Source organism: Echinops telfairi, unplaced genomic scaffold, assembly GCF_000313985.2.
Source record: "Echinops telfairi isolate 266 unplaced genomic scaffold, ASM31398v2 ScPeMD7_3533;HRSCAF=4204_1, whole genome shotgun sequence".
NCBI lineage: Eukaryota > Metazoa > Chordata > Mammalia > Afrosoricida > Tenrecidae > Echinops > Echinops telfairi.
In genome coordinates this window covers 8,882,620-8,902,201 of record NW_022107432.1, presented here as the reverse complement: position 1 = coordinate 8,902,201, position 19,582 = coordinate 8,882,620, and the positions used below count along the sequence as shown (strand labels likewise).

The 19,582-nt window shown below is 41.0% G+C and overlaps 1 protein-coding gene across 4 annotated transcripts in view; it reads right to left on the bottom strand.

Moving 5' to 3' along the window:
• DST (dystonin) overlaps positions 1–19,582 on the bottom strand; it is a 527,522-nt gene that overhangs the window by 260,599 nt on the left and 247,341 nt on the right. The gene's annotated exons all lie outside the window — the stretch shown is intronic.

Genomic DNA, 19,582 nt, shown 5'->3' with positions numbered 1-19,582 from the left:
GATGCCCAACACTTCTTCCTTGTCCAAAAGGTTTCATGAAATACACATGACAATCCAGGTCCCTCAGCAGCACAGTTCACATTTTCCAAAAGAAAACCACTGAAAGACATGTCTGAGAAACTGATAAGTATAGGGGCATTGTGTTAATTACTTAATGAAAAAAAAGCTGGATTATATAAATTTTAATCTCAATTTATCTCTACATGAGAAATATATTTTCTGTGAGAGAATTAAATTTTCCAGATGCAATCAATTTCTTCAAAATGATTACTCCTACCAGAAATTACAGGTCCGCCCGCCCACTCACTGCCCCAGATTCTAACACAATCCACAGAGCTATGTGACCACAAATGCTTAGCAGCCAGGCCTCCCAATGGCACACCACCGGAGTCACAGGAGAAGTCAAATCTATGCCTCATCCAAAGGCCTGAACTCCAAGTGGAAGTTACTTTCTCCCCAGCCTCCGTTCTGTCCACCTCTCCTTTGAACGGAGTAGTTTCATGACGGTTAAGCATAAACCTGTTCTTGTTGTTGCTGCTAGGTGCTGCTAGGTCACGTTGCTTCCCACTCCTAGCGGCCCTATGTCCAACAGAACAAACTACCACCAACTCTCGTACCACCTCCGATTGTGGTTAACCTGAGCCTGTTGTTGCAGCCTCTGTGTCAATCCAGCTCACAAGGGCCTTCTTCTCATCTGCTGCCCTCCACGTAGGCAGCATGGTGCACTTCTCCAGGGACTGGTCTCTGCTGATATCATGTCCAAAGCACATGAGGCAAAATCTCCCCATCCTTGCTTCCAGAGCATTCTGGCTATACTTCTTCCAAAACAGATGGGTTTGGATTTTTTGGTTTGGGGGTTTGTTTGTTTTTGCAACCTATGGTACTTTCAATATTCTTTGACAACACCCACGATTCAAAAGCATTGATTCTACTTCAGTCTTCCTTAGTCAACGTCCAACTTTCATATAAATAGGAGGCAATCGAAAATACGATGGCTTTCACTCACAGTATCCGTTCTTTCTAAAATGCTACTCAGTCCTCCCTTCCTCTGGCTATTAAAATCTTACTTTTCCTTCAAGGTCAAGCTCTAATGTCATCCACGCTGTGAAAGCTTCCCTCTTTTACATCTTCATATTCCTTGATTTCGACCAGGACGCTAGTCATCCTGTATATAGATCTATGTGCACAGTACACACTGAAAACAAACAAAAACCCACTATCACCCAAATACCTTTGACTCACAGGCATATAGCCCTGTGAAAGGATGGGGTTTGTCTCAAGTTCTCCTTTATTATAAATGCTCCATGCTTTGACCAGTACCTTTCATATAGTAGGTATTCAAAGAATGTTTGTTCTATGAATAAAAGATTAGTCACCTGTACTTCACCTATGACCTTAGCCATGCCCAAAGCTTGAAGTCAGTGCCAGCCAAGTCATGAGGAAAGAAAAGAAACTCAGGAAATGAATTCATGAACTCCAGCAGCCCAGGTCTAATAGCAGACTTCTCGACCCCAGGATGTGGTTGCTGTTAGAGGCCATGGAGGTGGTTCTGACCCATAGCGACCCTACCCACAACAGAATGAAGCCCTGCCCAGCCCGACCCCATCCTTACAACTGTTGTTGTACTTGTGCCTCTGTGCCAATCCATCTCATCAAGGATCTTCCTTTGTTTTTGCTGGCCCTCTACTTCACCTGGCATGATGTCCTTCTCAAGAGTCCGGTCTCCCCTGACAAGATGTCCACACCCTTACCTTCTAGGAGCACTCTGGCCCCACATATTCCAAAACAGATTGGTTTGTACTTTTAGCTGTCCATGGTACTTTCAATATCCTTCTGCAGGATCACAGTTGAAATGCATTAATTCTTCTTTGGTCTTCCTTATTCAATGCCAAATTCCACGTGCATATGAGGCAATCGAAAGCACCACAGCTTGGATTAGGCGCACCTTAGTCCTCAAAGTAACATCCTTGCTTTTCAATGCTCTAAAGAAGTCGTGCAGCTTTACCTAATGCAGCACTTCTTTGGATCTCTTAACTTCTGTTTCCGCGAGCATAGATTGTGTATTCAAACAAGAGAAAATCCTTGACAACTTCAACCTGTTCTCCACTTCGCACGATGTCCCAGGATACATCATAGTGTCTATCAGCCATGCTACTATGGTTGGCTGCCACTGGGTTGATTCTAACTCAGGGTGACCCTCTATATACAGACTAGATCTGACCTCCTGAAGTGTTTTCACAGCTGTGACCTTTTGTATTAGTCTAGGTACTTTGGAGAAACAAATCCACGGCGACTCACGTATAAGAGAGAGTTTTATATAAAGAAAAGGTGCATCACGAAAACATCCCAACCCAGTGCTGCCCAAGCCCACAAGTCCAATATTAACCCATTAACCCAACACCAGTCCACAAAGTCCTCCACCTCACAAAACAGAGGCAATGATGCCAACTGCAGGAGGAAAGCTGAGTCCGTGAACGTGTAAGCATCTCAGCACTGGCAAGGGTCTCCACACGGCTGCTCCAGCACCCAGGGCTGCATCGGGATAGATCCATGCGGCTTCTCCTTGGGGATGTCTTGTAGGAAGTCAATCTTGCAAGCTGAAGCAGGGAACTGCTAAGGCAGCTGCACCCGATACAACCATCACAAAACAAGAGACCCGAGAACTAGAAAGGCGAGGCTTCACCACCCATTTATCCCTCCGCCTTTCAACCAGCACCACATGTGATTATCGGCCAGGCTGGCACAATTAACTAACTCACCTTTTAAAAACAGCTAGCCAGGACTGTCTTCCTAGACATCTCTGAATGGATGCCAAACTGTCAACCTTCTGGCTACTAGTCTAAGGTTTAAGCTTATACCACCTAGGAACGTCCTCTCAGCATTAGTACCTGCTATGATGTTCTACCTCGTAGCTTGAATTAAATAAATGCCGCTGAATAAGTAACACACAATGTGGGAAAATGTTCATTTCTGCATGCTAAATCTATGAAGTATTTAGTTATATAAATGACTGAGAGATATTCAGATAAATCAAATTTCAAAATCTAACAACTCTTTAAAATATTTTAAATAAAAAGTTATATAGATCAATCGAGCACCATTAGTCCAGAACTATATCTACGCATTTATGGACAATTATCCTTTTTATTAAAAAGCAAAGGCAGCTCTTATTTTTCTCCAAAAGATAGTCTTGTCAACAAACAGTGCTGGGGAAGCTGAATCTTCACATGCAAAAGGATATACTAGAACCTTTTCCCCAAACTGGGTCTGGACAGAGTGAGAAATGAAATTATTTGCGCTTAAAAGCAACCCAATTTACTGTCATCTAATCAATTCTGACTCGTACCCTATTAGACCAAGTAGAACCTGGGGGTTTCTGAAGTGTAAATTTCCCATAAATTAGAAAATCACCCATATAAAAGGCTATGAAAAGAACATTCCTACAATAACCATTTAATTAACTCGATCCTCTCCAAATCTATAATTCTAATCAACACAAAGATAATTAAGTTTACTTAAAATCACTCATTTTTAAAGTCTTCTGACTTAAAATTTTCCCATATTATTTGATACAGATATTATGTGATACAGATCAATTGAATTTGGGAAACTGGGTTCCTTTAAACTCTGGATGTCTCGGAGTGGTTACTATGCTAATGCATACTGTAAATCTCTTTGATCAGGAATGGACATCTTCCAAATTCCTTTGACAATGGAAATGCCTGCCATCCTCCACGCTTTTTCTTTCTTTCTTTCTCAATGGTATCTCACAGTGCTGTTGTTTCTGGGAACCTGACTTGGGAAATACTGCTTCTCGGCAAAACACACACACACACACACACACACACACACACACACACACACGCTGTGGCAGTCTGCTTTTGTAGCGACTACAGCCTTGGAAACTCTGTGGAGTCATTTCTAGTCTGTCCTGAGGGGTCACTATTAATAAAAATGGACTTGGTAGCAACAAGACTTGGGGGTGACCTTTTAACTCCAAAAGCAGACTGGCCTATCTTTCTCCCATGGAACCGCTGCTGGGCCCCTACCACTCAACCACGGCACCCCCAGGCTTCCATCACGTGAGACACTCGTGCTCAGTAAGATCAGTGTTTGCATTTATCGTTTCTTGGGTTTGTAGTGTTTATGCAAAATGAAAGATAACACAAAAAAGGGTAGCATTAAAACTTAATAACTCAGACAACAGATCTACAGGACACGCTTCTACTTTGAGAACTTGTAAGGACACCTATGATGCCCTGCTGGCACGACCATGAAAGTCTACATGTCCATTTCACATGACTCTTCAAGGACTCAATACAACTATTTTTGGAGTTTTAAAGTATCTGGTTTTTGTTGTTTGGTTGTTGGTAGTGTGATGACTTTCATTTTTGAAATGCAGGAAGACCAGTAATACCACACAAATGCATGCAGAGAGTGAGAGGTGACCGTGTGGTGGTCTCTGTGCTGGGCTATTGCTCTGTGGATTCAGAGAGATGAGGGTTCACAAAACAATCCAAATACTGGGCTCCCATGTGCTGATGGCATCCCACCTCCACTGTCCTACCTGCCCGAAGGGGGGGGATGTCAGCGTGGGTCTTGGCCAGGCCATGAGTAACACATTTCTTATTTATAATTCACCATTTAATTAGCATCCATTACCATAATATTATAAAGCCACCACAACTGCATATTATGGGCAGTATTACTACGTAGTGCGGTAAAACGATAGTGTGGTACAGGAGACAGAAAGACAAATGTGAAGCTTTCAGAGGATATAAAAGTCTAAAACCTACAAATCTATAGTTCATAAGGCTGGAGATGTGGCCAATTCGGATTTTTACATACAAGATCAGAGGTAATACCATTCATTTATTCATTAATTTATCCATTCATCTATTATTTATTTGGAGAATATTAACTAGGGCAACACTGACCTGTTCTTCATGGTCTTCATTGAAAATTAATGTCAGGGTGCAGTATAGCACCAATGAAACATACAACTTTCCTCTAGTTCTTTAATGCTTCCTCACCCCCCTATCATGATCCCAATCTACCTTACAAATCTAGCTAGAGCAGAGCATGTACATGGGTATAGATAAGAGCTGGAAACACTGGGAATCCAGGGCAGATAAACCCCTCAGGCCCAACAAAGAAGAGTAGCGATACCAGGAGGGTAGGGGGAAGGTTAGGGGAGAAAGGGAGAATCGATCACAATGATCTACATATAACCCCCTCCCTGGGAGATGACAACAGAAAAGTGGGTGAAGGGTGACATCGGACAGTGTAAGACATGAAAAATAACAATTTATAAATAACATGAAAAATAAATAACATGAAAAATAACAATTTATAAATCATCAAGGTTTCATGAGGGAAGAAGGGGGGGAAAATGAGGAGCTGATGCCAAGTGCTCAAGTAGACAGAAAATGTTTTGAAAACGATGATGGAAACATGTACCAATGTGGTTGACACAATGGATGCAGGTAAGTATTGTGATAAAAGCTGTGTGAGTCCCCAATAAAATGATTTAAAAGAAAAAAAAGGTGATAGGTATAAGAAGAGATAACAGTGTATATTATACATACACACACATTCACCATGGAACAGGCAATATACTCAAAGTATTGTTTGTAGTATTCCATGTACCGTTTATCATAGAAGATTACTAAGCGGGTTCTATTCTGATCCCTAAGGAGCACTGAAGGCACAGTGCTTAAGGACTCAGCTGCTAGCCAGAAGTGTAGTGGTCGCCCACCAGCTGCTCCGTGGGAAGAAGACGTGCAGTCTGCTTCCGCAAAGATTTACAATCGTAGTGACCCCATGAGGCCCTGAATTTTTGGTTTCGTCTACGTCTGTTTTATAGATGAGAAATTTAAGGCTTAGAAAATTTCAAGGACATTTGTTGAAAATCAAGGGAAAGGTGAGTCCAAGCAGCTCAGTCATATGGCTGAGCTCTTAACTTTTACTTTATATCACCTTACCTAGGCTCAAAGTAAAGGAAAATGCTACAAAATATGAACAGCTTAAAAAAAGGTCTCCAGACAACATTCTAAGCATGACTGGCTAATTTCCATGCTGGTCTTCTTAGCCACAGTGGAATTTTCATCTTGACTCCTATCTGAAATTCAACCAGAAATTCATTTGCCAGCCAGATGGCTGGGGTGCTCTACCACTGGTGATGAGGTTTCCCTCCTCACTGATTAGAATGTTTTCCTCCTGACACTTACCGGAGGGCAGCTGCCCTTGGGGTACAAGACGCAGCAGGAACACTCTGGAAAGAGTGTGCCAAGCAGACACACACACACACACACCCCACTCCCGGGGCCAAGAGGGAGATCCGAAGGAACGCGTGGAGAAACAGAGGTCTGAGGAAAAGCGCCACACTTAAACCTGCTCCTCTCGTCGTCTGGCATTTCGCATTCGGAACACCAGAAAAAAAATCTACTTAAATCTCTCAAAGGCTAGGTAAAAATCCATGTGGTTTGTGGGAGAGCAGATCCTTTTTACCCCTTCTCTATCCTCAATTTTGGATGCTAATACAGTTAAAATGAACAAAAAAGTCAGAACACTGGAACTTTGGGTCATGAACTAGCACTGGTGCCCCATGGCCTCATCAAATCCTGGCAGGCGCTGAAGGCTGGTGGTGTGGCCATGGCTTCAGGCTGGAATCTGCTAAAAAGCAGCAGAGAGGCATAGATGGGCAGACATGTCGGACATCTCTTCACCACAGACCCCAAGAGCCACCATGTGTACACCTGGGGGCAATGGCGTGCATAGGTAGGTCTCTGGCGGGAGTACATTTCCATGGAGAGACAGAACTCTGTGTGGTCCCCTCCTGGCTGCAAATCCCGACCCAATCAGCTCTGCCTATGGTTTAGAAATGGCACAGAGCGCCCAACCCACCCGACATATGGAAGTCCCGGCACGGAGATGAGCAAGCTGTGGGCAGCGGCTGCACAGGAGGAAGCAGACACCCCCCCCACCCCCCCACCCCACCCCCACCCCCCACACACACACACAAACTACCTCCTAAATGACTTCTAGAGCCAGAGGAGTAAGTGTTTGCTTCACATAAGCTAATTTCACACAATGACGGGACTTTTGAAACCAAATCATGTTGATAAGTGAGGAGTGTGCATGTGTGTATGTGTAAGCTTCTAACAATCGGTTAACATGGTATGCATTAACTAAGATATAACGGGCTAGCCTGAGAACAAGACTAAACATTGTTTCATGCACACTGAGAAATTCACTAGGAAACCTCTAAAAACTGCATACAAAAGTTCCTATTCACGTTGTGAACTCTGTATATATGTGGCGGCGACACCTGATCTTTCAGTAAATGCTATAGTCTGCTTAAATTTTATTTGAAAGCTAGTGGTATATTTCTATGAAAACTAAAACAAAGAATCAAATTCTCTTTAAGCAAACTTCAATGCCAGGATATGCTGGCCCTTAGGGCAACAGTGCGAGGACCGCAGGCATGACTTTTAGCAATTTCAGAAGTCTGTGATTCTTTCCCCAGTTCAACAGCTTCCCTTTGAAGTCAGCTCCTTTTCCCTCCCCATCCCCACCCCCCAACACAGAAAGCCACACAGAACTGTAGCCTAATTGGAGACTACATCAAAGGACTCTGTGGTGGGTGGTTTCCAACCCCCGAGGCAAGTCCACCTTGACCCATTGCTACCTTTCTTTGACACCCTAACCACTTTCAACATCAAATCCTCTCCCCTAGCGACTGTAACCCTGGCTACGTCTCTGATTATTATTACTGGTTTCAGTCTCTTTTTAATCATCTTCTTCTGCAGCTTTTCTTATACCTCACTTCTGAATATTCACTCAGGTTTAATCATGCTCTGGAGACAGTATCTTCTATTATTTCTATGGGAAAAGATGTCTGAAGATCATAGAAATCTATGTGCACCTGCGATGAGACTGTAAAGAACCTATCAATCTAGTGTTAGGGAACTTCCAAGTGGGAAGAATCAGCTCCAGCTATATGCTTCCAAACTGAACTGACAAAAGTAACCGTGGATTTGTATGCAAAACTAATTAGTCACTTCAGTCAGATAAATCTCATCTGTAAATACAGTTCAATTTCCTATTACCTAAATACAAATAGAAAAACTAGATTATGTAAGAGGAAGACCATGGAAATGGGGTCAAAAACTTTTCGTCTGATTCTTCTGATCATTAGCCCTGTGTGCTGCAGCCTCAGTTTCTATTCCTAGAATGAAAGAGGTTTTTCCATCTTTAAAAGAAATTACCATAAGGTGGCTTTTTTTCCTCCAAACTTTTTGTTCTTTCTTAACCAACTCAATTCTCTTACTTCCCCAGCATGGTAGTTATACTTCTGTATTATAGCGATGAACACAGTGTTTTATTTGGCTTAGCATTCATTGATTTAACAATAATGTCCTTGGTGTGATACTCGGGATGCCTCATACACACACAGCCTCTGCCCTCAGACAATCAAGAGTCTAATATTAAACAACATGGTCTGGACCTGCCTCTCACACTCTACATACACTTTTTCCACTGTGAAGGCCTATACAACATGATTTAGGACAGTTAACCCCACTGGTCAAAGAGTAATATTTTATTTTTTTTAAGTACCTTACTCAATATCTTCCTCCAGTTAAACAATCACCTCAAGAATGCTGCTTTGCTTTTTCACATACTTCTATATCTGTAAAATATTGATCTTCACTATTTGTTACTTGATACTACACAATGGGCCTCCAACCAGGCATTCTCACCCCCACCCCACCCCCCAAAAAGCCTTCAAACCCTTCCCTCACTATATACAATTATATTTTATATCATAACAGAAATACACATCATGCCATATTGGAAAAGAAATCAAACTGGTGCCTGAATGCCAAGCCCAGTTTCCTGTGTTTGGCCTTAGGAGCTCAACAATAAATTAATACACAAGAAGTTAGCACAGTGGTTCATAAAGACAATGCTCTACACCCTAGTTTGCTTGTCTGTTTTAATAAGAAGCTCAATTTTAAGAACCACGACCATCAGTCTTAAGGGCTAGCAAAATAACAACTTATTTGCAGGTTTCAGGAGACACAAGTATTGCATTACACTTTTACAATAGGTATTTAACATGAGTCCGTTAGAAAGTCACTGCCTCTATCTCATCGATGTGCCTAACAAGTAGACTTACTCAATAGCTATCCAACGGCCATGAACACAGAGCAAACAGAGCTTCTTCCTAGTCCCTGAGTGAGCACGGCACTCTCAGCTGGGGGAGTTACAGCTCCTTCCAGTACCGAAGCAAAGGAAAAAGAATAGTGTGACTGATTCAGTGGTGTCTTGTCTTGTTTTTTATCATTTCATTGGGGGCTCATACAACTCTGATCACAATACACACATACATACACTGTGTCAAGCACGTTGATTTTACAGCATAGGCAAAGGCTAGCTGTGCCATGTGTAAATTAAGCTTCCCAACCACATGATGAAGCAAAGATAAAAAGGTGATAGCTTGGGTGTATCCCAAGTGGTAACCAAGCAGATTACTAGCAAACAAGCTGTGCCGAAGGTGGGACTCCAGAGTCCCTTCTGCTCCAAATCCATTTATGAATTACTAACTTAGAAATTCATACTCAATAATCCTTTTATACAATGTTAAGGACCAAGTTTACAGGACAACTAGCCAATGCAGGAGAATATATTCCCACTATAAATTTCCAGTTAGACTGAATCTCTATGGGGAAAGTACACTGTATGGACTTCTCCAGGCTCCAAACTTCTTAATTGTTGTTCCTTCCTTAAATTTTCCCCTCTTGACCCAAAACCCGTCTGTAGACAATGGACATCCCCTCACAGAAGGATCTCAAGGAAGGGATGAGTCAATCAGGGAACAGTATAGCACAGACGAAATACACTATATTCCTCTGGTTCCTCGAGGGTTCACCACCCCCCACCATCACAGTCCTGCCTTTCATTGTGGGCTAGAAGAGATCACTACATGCAGAATCCAGGAACAGGAATGGGAGCAGCAATACCAAGAGGGTAGGGGGAAAGTGGTGAGAAGAGTGGGGAAGGGGGAACAGACCAAAATGAACAACACATAAACACACACACACACACACACACACACACACACGAGGGGTGGGGGGGTGGTGGTGAACAACAGAAACCGTGGAGAGAAGGGGTCATGGGGGGGGGGGAGCTGATCCCAAGGGCTCAAATAGAAAGTAAATATTTAGAAAATAATGATGGCAACATATGTACAAATACGCTTACTACAATTGATGAATGGATTATTATAAGAGCCCCCAATAAAATGATCTTTTTAATTAAAATTTTTTTTTCCTCTTGGAAAAAGCTTCTTGGCTTCAAGTTCTAATTCTGAGCCTTTACATAGACATGTAAAATAGAATCTCTAATCTTTGATATCTATTATGCTTAGAAACAAAAACACTTCCTTCTTTGTTGCTGCTTCTCAGAACAAGGCAAAAATTAATTCACAGATTCCAAAATCTTAGGCGCCATTTCTCATATTGTTCTTCCACAAACTTATGAAAAACAAAACAGAGTTGCACATGATCAAAATAACAATAACTAGCTACACTTGACCTTCCAATTGGTAAAGAGGTGTCATAGTGGTAACACGCTAAGACTCCAACAGTTGGAAATCACCAGCCTCTCCATCGGAGAAAGACCAGCTCTCTGCTCCCGGGAAGACTCACAGTCTGGAAAACCCACAGGGATTGGTCTCCCCTGTCGTTGAGGGTCACTCTAAGTCAGCATCGAATCGATGGACGTTAGTACTATTTAGTGCCATAGTGCCTGACATAAATAAGTACTGCAAATAATAAAAGAGCCATAGGTTTTGTATTTCAGATCAATTTCTGGGTAAAAATTTGTGAATTTTTAGTGAATTCAGCAGTGCTTTTAATAACAGCCCATATTTTAGCACCATATTTTAAAGTATGCTAAAGACGAATATATAAATGATTCTGCCTTGTTTGCCTAGAATCCATAATTTGCAAGGTAAACAAATGGGTAAAGAGACGTGCAGAGGCAGCAGACATGAGTGTATTAGCTAAACTTATTCATTAAAGTATTATGAAGAATGAGGAATCAAAAGGAATATAATCTTGCCAGAACAATTAGTTTAAGGGCAGAATTAGTCATACTAGTAAAATAAAGCAAACTGAAACACATATATTTGAAATAAAGCCAGAAACTTCTGCTCACCAACAAGCATAGGTTTAAATTAATCTATCCATTTTAAAACTGATTAAAGTAAACTCTGATAAATAAAAGATACCAAAACAAATCTCACTTTAATAATCAAATCTATTCTGACTGATAGTGGCCCTACAGAGACAGGTGGAACTGCCCTGGACACTAGGGTTTTTGAGGTTGTAAACCTTTAGAGGGCAGCAAGCTACATTTTTCACCAGAGCCCAATTCATAAACCACTCAGTCTTAAATAGAGCATAAAGCTATACTGAAATTTTTTCTGGATTAAAAAAAGTATTTTCAACATTTGTTAAGTATGAACATAACAGTAAATTGAGCATTAATTTAAAAGACCCACAAATGTATCAGTTACTTGATTGTATGTACACTTTTAATATAGACCATGTCCAGAATAATTTCATGGATAATCAGTATAGGCTTCTTCCTAGTTGCATAATCATTTGACCATCCTAAATCATGGGGACTGCTGAAAATAATCTGAGCGATAAGATAACGAAAAGTGAACAATCTGATAAGCAAGGAGATTCTCCTGCCAGGTCGAAACATGTCACATTGCTCAGAGACACAGCCCCTCCTTCTAACTCACATTTTCATTTCATTACTCCAGTGGAGCCCTGGTGGCATAGTGGGTTATGCACTGGGCTGCTAACCACAAGGTCAGCAGACTAAAATCCCACCCACTCTGTGGGAGAAAGATGAGGCTTTCTACTCCTGTTAATCATTCCAGTCTCAGAAACCCACCAGGGCAGTTCTACCCTGGCCCATAGGGTCACTAAGAGTCAGAATCAACTCAATGACAGTGAGCCGAGCACAGCTCTACCAGAAAATCTCTGGGACAAGTCTCCCTCTGTCCAAGGGAGCCAAACAGGATGACTTATAAGACGCTCTCCAAGTGTGATTCTATATGAGAATACGACCAAAACCCGCCAACCTTTCAAATACAGAATGTGTTTTTATGGCTTCCTTTTCTGTGAGAGGATGCAGGATTAAAGGAAAGGGGAACTTGGCTTCCAGGTCCACGAGGGCTTACCTTCAGTGATGGTGCCGGGAGGGTGAGCATGAAAAAATGCCAGCTTCTTAGAACAACGTGTTCTTGCATTGAGGGAAGACATGAGCAGGGACTCGAAGGCTATCCACTACCTCCATGCATTGCCATAAAAATATATGTACATAAGCAAATACCTCTATTTTGACTTAACTCATAGTTGAAAATAGTCTGGACAATGAATAAGGAAGTAATATGCTATTTTGTGTTGGCAACACAATCTGTTTAATATATGGTTGTATATTTAGAAAGATTAGTCTTTTCTTATTTTTAATAACTAGTTCTTTCAATAATTGCAGACTTTTAATATTGATTTCATAAAAAGTATGGTAACACTGAGGTTGTTTTTAAACGCATGTTAGCACAACCATAAGGTTGTGATAGGTTGGTGAGAAACCTAAGGTTGGTGTAATCTAGTAAACTGAATGCTATCGCCTAGGCTAGTTGAAATGACAGGGAGTAACCAAGCTAATTAAAAAAAGCAAACCATGGGGTGGAGGAGGGAGTATTAATACTGCCAGTCAGTAATTCTTCAGTCTCAGGAAAATGCTAAGGCAAGGAGACAATGGGTCAGTCTAACGCCTTTAAAAATCCTAGCACTTTCTAAAATAAATAAACTAAAAGACAAAATAGTTGAAGCACAAAAAAGGACATGGATAAAGGAAGTCAAAGGACTCATCTATTGCATAATTTCTCATTTATAGATTGATTACAGTCTTCCAGGTACTATATTTCAGATTTATATGAATTCTGTCATTCAAATGTTCATACTAACTATCATTACCACCATTTTAAAGATGAGAGCATAAGAAGTTAAGGCCCCTCACAAAAAAGTATAAATTGGGCACAGAGTTCAGGACTCTGAAGGAGAATCCTGTTGTGCTTCACCCTAAAGGGGCGGTTCTCAACCTGTGGGTCATGAACGACCCTGTCACAGGGGTCACCTGATTCATAACAGTAGCAAAATGGCAGTGATAAAGTAGCAAGGAAAATAATTTTATGCTTGGGGTCACCACCACATGAGGAACTGTATGAAAGGGTCGAGGCAGTAAGAAGGTTGAGAACCTCTGCAAGGCATGGCCTTTAGCTGTTCCTCCTGCCATCTCCCCTTTTTTGGCTTACATGTGACAGATACAACTCATTGGAGGCAGTTTGGGAATTATTTCTTCCCTCAACAATAATTTTCTTTAACTTAGCAGAATATACGGTTTAAAACGGGGAAAACTCGTGGGGGTGGGGGAGTGGGCAGGACACATCCAGTAGGCAAAGGTTGACCCTCTCAACTACTGCGATGCCTGCGTGAACAAGACTTCCCAGAACAGTTCCTCCCAGAACCATAATTAGAGTAAAAAGATCGGTTAAAACAACGAAAATATTACTGAATTGAATAACAGAATAACTGAGAAAGAAAGCGTTTTAAGAATTCTTTTAAAAGATGGCATGTTTCACCTATCCCAAGCCTAAGTCAGAACTACAGAGAAGCTCATAGCAATAAGTCGAGTCACGGACAAGGGGTCTCCAAATCCCTGGCCCTCAGAGCTCTCCCAAAGCACAACTCCTAAGGGGGATCAGCCCTGCCCTCCGTGTACCAGGCAGTCATCCATCCCCTCTGCCTCCGTCTCGGGATCATCAGAAGGGAATCGTGGCAGTGAGCTTCTAATCTCCTTCAGTGTTACTCCTCTTTTCTCCTCTAATCCCCTGTACATCCCTCCCTTTACAATGGCTGACGGTCTGCTTCTTTAACGTTTTTATGTACAGAAAGGTACACTTTCAGTGAGAATGGAAAAGGAATACGGTAAAGCGAAAAATACACAAAACCAACTGTTTTCCTATCTGCTTCTCCCTAACAATGTGAAGGACAAGATTTTACAAAAAAGACATCTATAATACAAGGCTGTCTCCAGATCACAAATCTTATCTTTAAGTTGGCTTTGTATTAAATTAAAACAGTTAGGAACGGTTCATATCTATATGTCTTCCTTAGTATAGAATATACCTTTCTATGCATAAGAACCATTAGAAAAATGCTTCCAGATATACTAAAGCATCTCTGACATACTAATACATTAATATTATTGTTATTTTGATGCACATCACAAAACATTTTGATTACTCCAAGCCATTGCATGCACTTCAACTTCCTAATGAATAGATTTCATGGGACTGGAAAGGGGAGGTTCATAATCATGGAATGTACGTAAGTCAGAAATCCGTAACTTCCGGACCATACTTATTTCATTTAAATTTCATATACTTATTTTATATTCCACATAGTTGGCCACCTGAAAAACTGTCCCACAATGCTTTTATTGAGACAGAATAAGATACATGGTGCAACATTCCTTTTATCATCATTGGGTTCAAATGTGGGAAAGACGACATGAAGGCTGACCTTTCCAATTAAATAACACAAATTTGGTATAACAGTCTAAAATATTTGGGGATATGTAACTGTTCTTCACTTGAAAACACAATCATTACAGTTAATGCTGTAATTTCTAGACATGAAAGAATGACAGGCAAAAAAGTTAAGTTCTGACACATCTGAGTTTTGTCTCCCAGATTTTAGTACACGATTCGCATAATTATCAGAAAGGCTACTTTTAGCTGCGATAAAAAGAGAGAAAGAGAACTAAGCACTGGGCTAACATTGAGAGTTAACTATGATATGGTGCAGCTTTCCCTGTGGCTAAGGGGTTCTTCATTTAATATGAGGTCATTCTGACCTACATCAGACTTTAGAAACAAATAGGTTAATTTGATTACAATCCCAGCCAGTTACACTAGCAATTACCTATTGGCTGCTCTAAAAGTTTATTTTCTTAATTTTTAACTCTGTTGCAATAGAATTACATCTTTTAAGATTGGTCTTTTTTCTTTTGTAAAGGAGGCTGCATATTGGAGGTAAATAAGGAGTTGAATACTTTCTGCCCGACTCTAGACTAAATATGCTTAACCATGGAGGACTGCTGTAAGGATGAAATGATTTGACCTATGCAAGTGCACTGTGCTTCACACAGTGAGAATATTCTCATTCCTATGATGGGCCCTAGGAATGAATGGCATAGTTTCTGCTATCAAACAGCTCAACTAGTGTTTTCACATTTTTAATAGAAGCAATTTCCTTATGCTCAATCACTGAGCTTTTGAATTATTTGAAACATGACTAGTCCCGTGCAGCATACATACACCAGAGTAACAAAAACAAACACACCCCACTTCCATCAAATCAATGCCAACTCATACTGACCCTATGGGACTGGGTCAAGTTGCCCCTTGGGTTTCCGAGACTGCTACTCTTTAGGGGAGTAGAAAGCCTCATCTTCCTCCCAAGGGGTGTTGAGAAATTTTGCAATATAGACATCGCTGTGGCAAGTCAAGGCTCTGGTGGTGTAGTGGAGAGATACGCACTGGGCTGCGTTTTTTTGGTTTGTCCCATAGCTGGCTCCCCAAAGTATCTGTCCACTGTCAACGAGGCAACTACCCTCCCTTGTTCTTCCACTGTTAGTATGCCTGCTTCCAACCTGGAAGGACAGCAGTGAGGCTCCAGAAAACATGGGAGCACTCTCTGGGCAACCCACAGCCCACTTCCCAGAAGCCAGGCTCCCCCAGCTGTAATGCTAGCAGTGACCACTGAGAGTCTATTCCGCACACAAGTTGCTTCGCCTGGAGCCACCTCAGAGAGGAGAAAACCCAACACTCAAGTTCCACATCCAGGATTTCTCCTGCCCTAGTCTGTGGGAAAGAGTTCTTTTCACACAGGTGTATGCATGGTAACTCCAAAACAAGTAAGAAACTAGGAAAAGGGGAGCTGACCTGTTGGCATTCTTCATTGGGATTCAGAATATACCTTCTCATGAAAAATCATAGTCCCAGGGATGGGAGGTAGAGAATTGTCTATTTCACTGAGGGAACTGCAATTATTATAAAACAGCTGTGTATACATTATTAAATGGAAATTAATATGCTCTGTAAATTTTCACCCATACCAGAATAATAATTCATAAATAAGCCTTTAAAACAAAAAAAGAAGAAACCATCATAAAGCAGAGGGTCTCAACTTTTTATCTATTTGTCCACACCTGGGAAGACCAGGGTTCCATTTCTAGCAGAAGGTTCCTACAAAAGTGATTCTCAGCTGGAGAGTACATGACATGCCAGCATGTAATAGAATTTGGGGGATGTGGTTTCCTCAATGAAGAGCGAATTGTCTCTCAGGTAATTCTGATATGCCCTCGGGAAAAAGAATCATTTTCATACAGGATGAATAGATAAGTTACATTATCGCAGCACTCCTCTGATACATTATGTTTTAAATGGAGTTTGCTTAATAATATGACTACACTTAAAAGTTATTAAGGGATGTATTTTTCTAACTTCAGAAAACATGTAAAAAAAAAAATGATGTAAAACATTACCTGTCTCAAACTCTAGGATTCTCAATAAAAGAAACAAAAATGTGACTAATATTCATTTGTTAAGTCCTACGGGTTTATCTGATATTTTAGAAGAGTTATCCCAGTAGGTCCAACGCTGTTGTTGTCAGCAGTTCGACTCATGGTGACCTGTGCTCAGCAAACAATACGCTGCCTGATCTGATGCCACTCTCACGTGGATGTTTCAGCCCATCATGCAGACAGACATACGTCAGTCAGCCCGTCGAAAACTTTTCTGTCTCTCTACCAAGCATGTGGTACTTCTCCAGAGACTGGTCTCTCCTGATAATAAGTCCACAGCACAAGAGGCAAAGTCCCTTCATTCTCATTTTTAAGGAGCATTCTTGCTGTAATTCTTCTAAGACAGATTTGTTACGCTGGCAGACTATGGGATTTTAAATATTCTTCACTTACACCCTAAATCAAATGCATCGATGATTCTTTGGTACTCCTTATTCATTGTCCAACTTTCACATAAATGTGAGGTGACTAAAAGTACTTGGGTCAGGTGCACCTTAGTCCTCAAAAGGACACTCCTACACTTTAAAGAGATCTCGTGCAGCAGATTTGCCCAATGCAATATGCTATTTGATTTCTTGACTGCCGTTTTTATGAGCATTGGTTAAGGATACAGGTAAAATGAAATCTTGGACAATTTTCAATCTGTTCTCTGTTTATCATGATGTCATCAAGTGGCCCAGTTGTAAGGAATTTTTGTTTCTTTACATTCAGTTGTAATCCAATACTGAAGGCTGTCTTCGATCTTCATCAATAAGTGCTTCAAGTCCTCTTCACTTTCAGCAAGTCAGTGAGCCAACATACATATGGCAAGTAGCTGTCAAATCTTCTTGCAATCCTGATGCTGCATAATGCAGCTTCTCAGATCTGCTCAGCATAGACTGAATTAGTATGGTCAAAGGATATAATCCTGACCCAAACCTTCCCTGATTGGAAATTACAATATCCCTAATTCTAGCCTAATGACCGAGTCTTAGCCTATGTATAGATTCTGCATGCACACAATTAAGTGTTTCTTGAATTTCCATTCTTGATAATGTTATTCATAATTGATTATGATCCATATAGTCAAAAGCCTTTGCATAGTCAATAAGACACAAGCAAACATCTTTCTGGTATTCCCTGTTTTCAGCCAAAATCAATCTGACATCAGCAATCATACCCTTAATTCCACATCCTCTTCTGAATTCCATGTTATTTCTGTCCTGACTTTGTGACAGCTCTGTCTATGCACTGTGCATTTTGAAGTTATATTCAGCTTACCTGTGATATTAATGATATCATTTGTGGTAGTTACATAATCTGGTGTCAATTTGAGGATTAAGAGTAAAGGGGTGGTGTCTAGCCTGTCAATCAGGTTATAGCTAATGAGGCCTGTGTTTGTGCATGGCATTCTGCTGAGGATTCTGGGAACTGTAGTATTCCTCCTTGGAGGCAGGAGACTCTCTCTCTGCTCACTCCCTGGGAGACATTCCATCTGACAAGCCACCTGGAATTATGCTATTCCCCAGAACTGGAGCCACGTGGATACTTCTGCCAGCGCTGAGATGCTTACACCACTGAATCCACAAGACTTCCCACCCTATGATCTTCCTGCATTCGGCATCACTGCATGTATTTCGTGAGTCTGAAGAAGATTTTATAGACTGGTATCGGACATATGGGCTAATATTGAACTTACAGACTTGATCTGGACTTGGCTGGGATGTTTTCTCAGTATTCAATTGCTCTTGTATATAAAGCTCTTTCCTATACACACATGCAATTTGTTTCTCTAGTCCACTCAGACTAAAACACCATTAGATAATTTCTACACTATATTTGAACTCCTTTCTTTGAAAGTGGCCCAATATATATCTCTTGTTGATCAGCTAGCCGTCTTCCATATTTCTTGAAATAGACAAAATAGTGGTTTCGGTGTTGCATCTTTTTGTTGAAACATCTCAATGGGTAGTCTGTCCATCCTCGGATCTTTGTTTTAGCCGATGCCTTCAGTGTATCTAGCTTCTTCCTTCATTACTATTGGCTCGTGATCATATGCCACCTCTTAAATGCTTGAGCACTCACCAATGACTCTGTGTATTCATTCCATCTTCTCTCAGTGCTTCCTGCATCATAGAAGAGTTAGCCCATAGAATCTTTCAGGACTGCAACTCCAGCTTGGCTTTTTCTTCAGTTTTTCAGCTTGAGAAACGCCAAGCATGTTTTTCCTTTTGGTTTTCTAAAGGTAGAGCGTTGCACACATCATCGTAATACTTCGCTTTGTCTTCGTGAACTGTCCTTGAAATCTTCTGTTCGGCTCTTCTCCATCGTTCTCCCCTGGTGTTAGCCACTGCACATCGAAGAGCAAGCTTCAGAGTCTCTTTTCACATCTGTTTTGGTCTTTTCTTTCTTCCCTATCTTTTAAATTATATTTTGCTTTCTTTGTGGATGAAATCCTTGATGTCAACCCTTAATTCATTCTGGTCTAAAGTTATTAGTACTCAATGATTAGTATCTATTCTGGAGATTGTCTCTAAATTTGGGTAGGATATATTCAAGGTCATACTTTGACTCTTGTAGACTTCTTTTAGTTTATCTTCAACTTGAACTTGCATAGGAGCAATTGAGAATGTGTTACAAAATCAACCCTTGTCCGTGTTCTGACTAATGATACTGAGTTTCTTCATCAACTTTTTAAAAAATAATTCTATTAGGGGCTCATACAACTCATCATAATCCATACATACATCAATTGTGTAAAGCGCATTTGTACATTCATTGCCCTCATCATTCTCAAAACATTTGCTCTCCACCTAAGCCCCTGGCATCAGTTCCTCATTTTCCCCTCCCTCCCCCCTCCTCCCTCCCT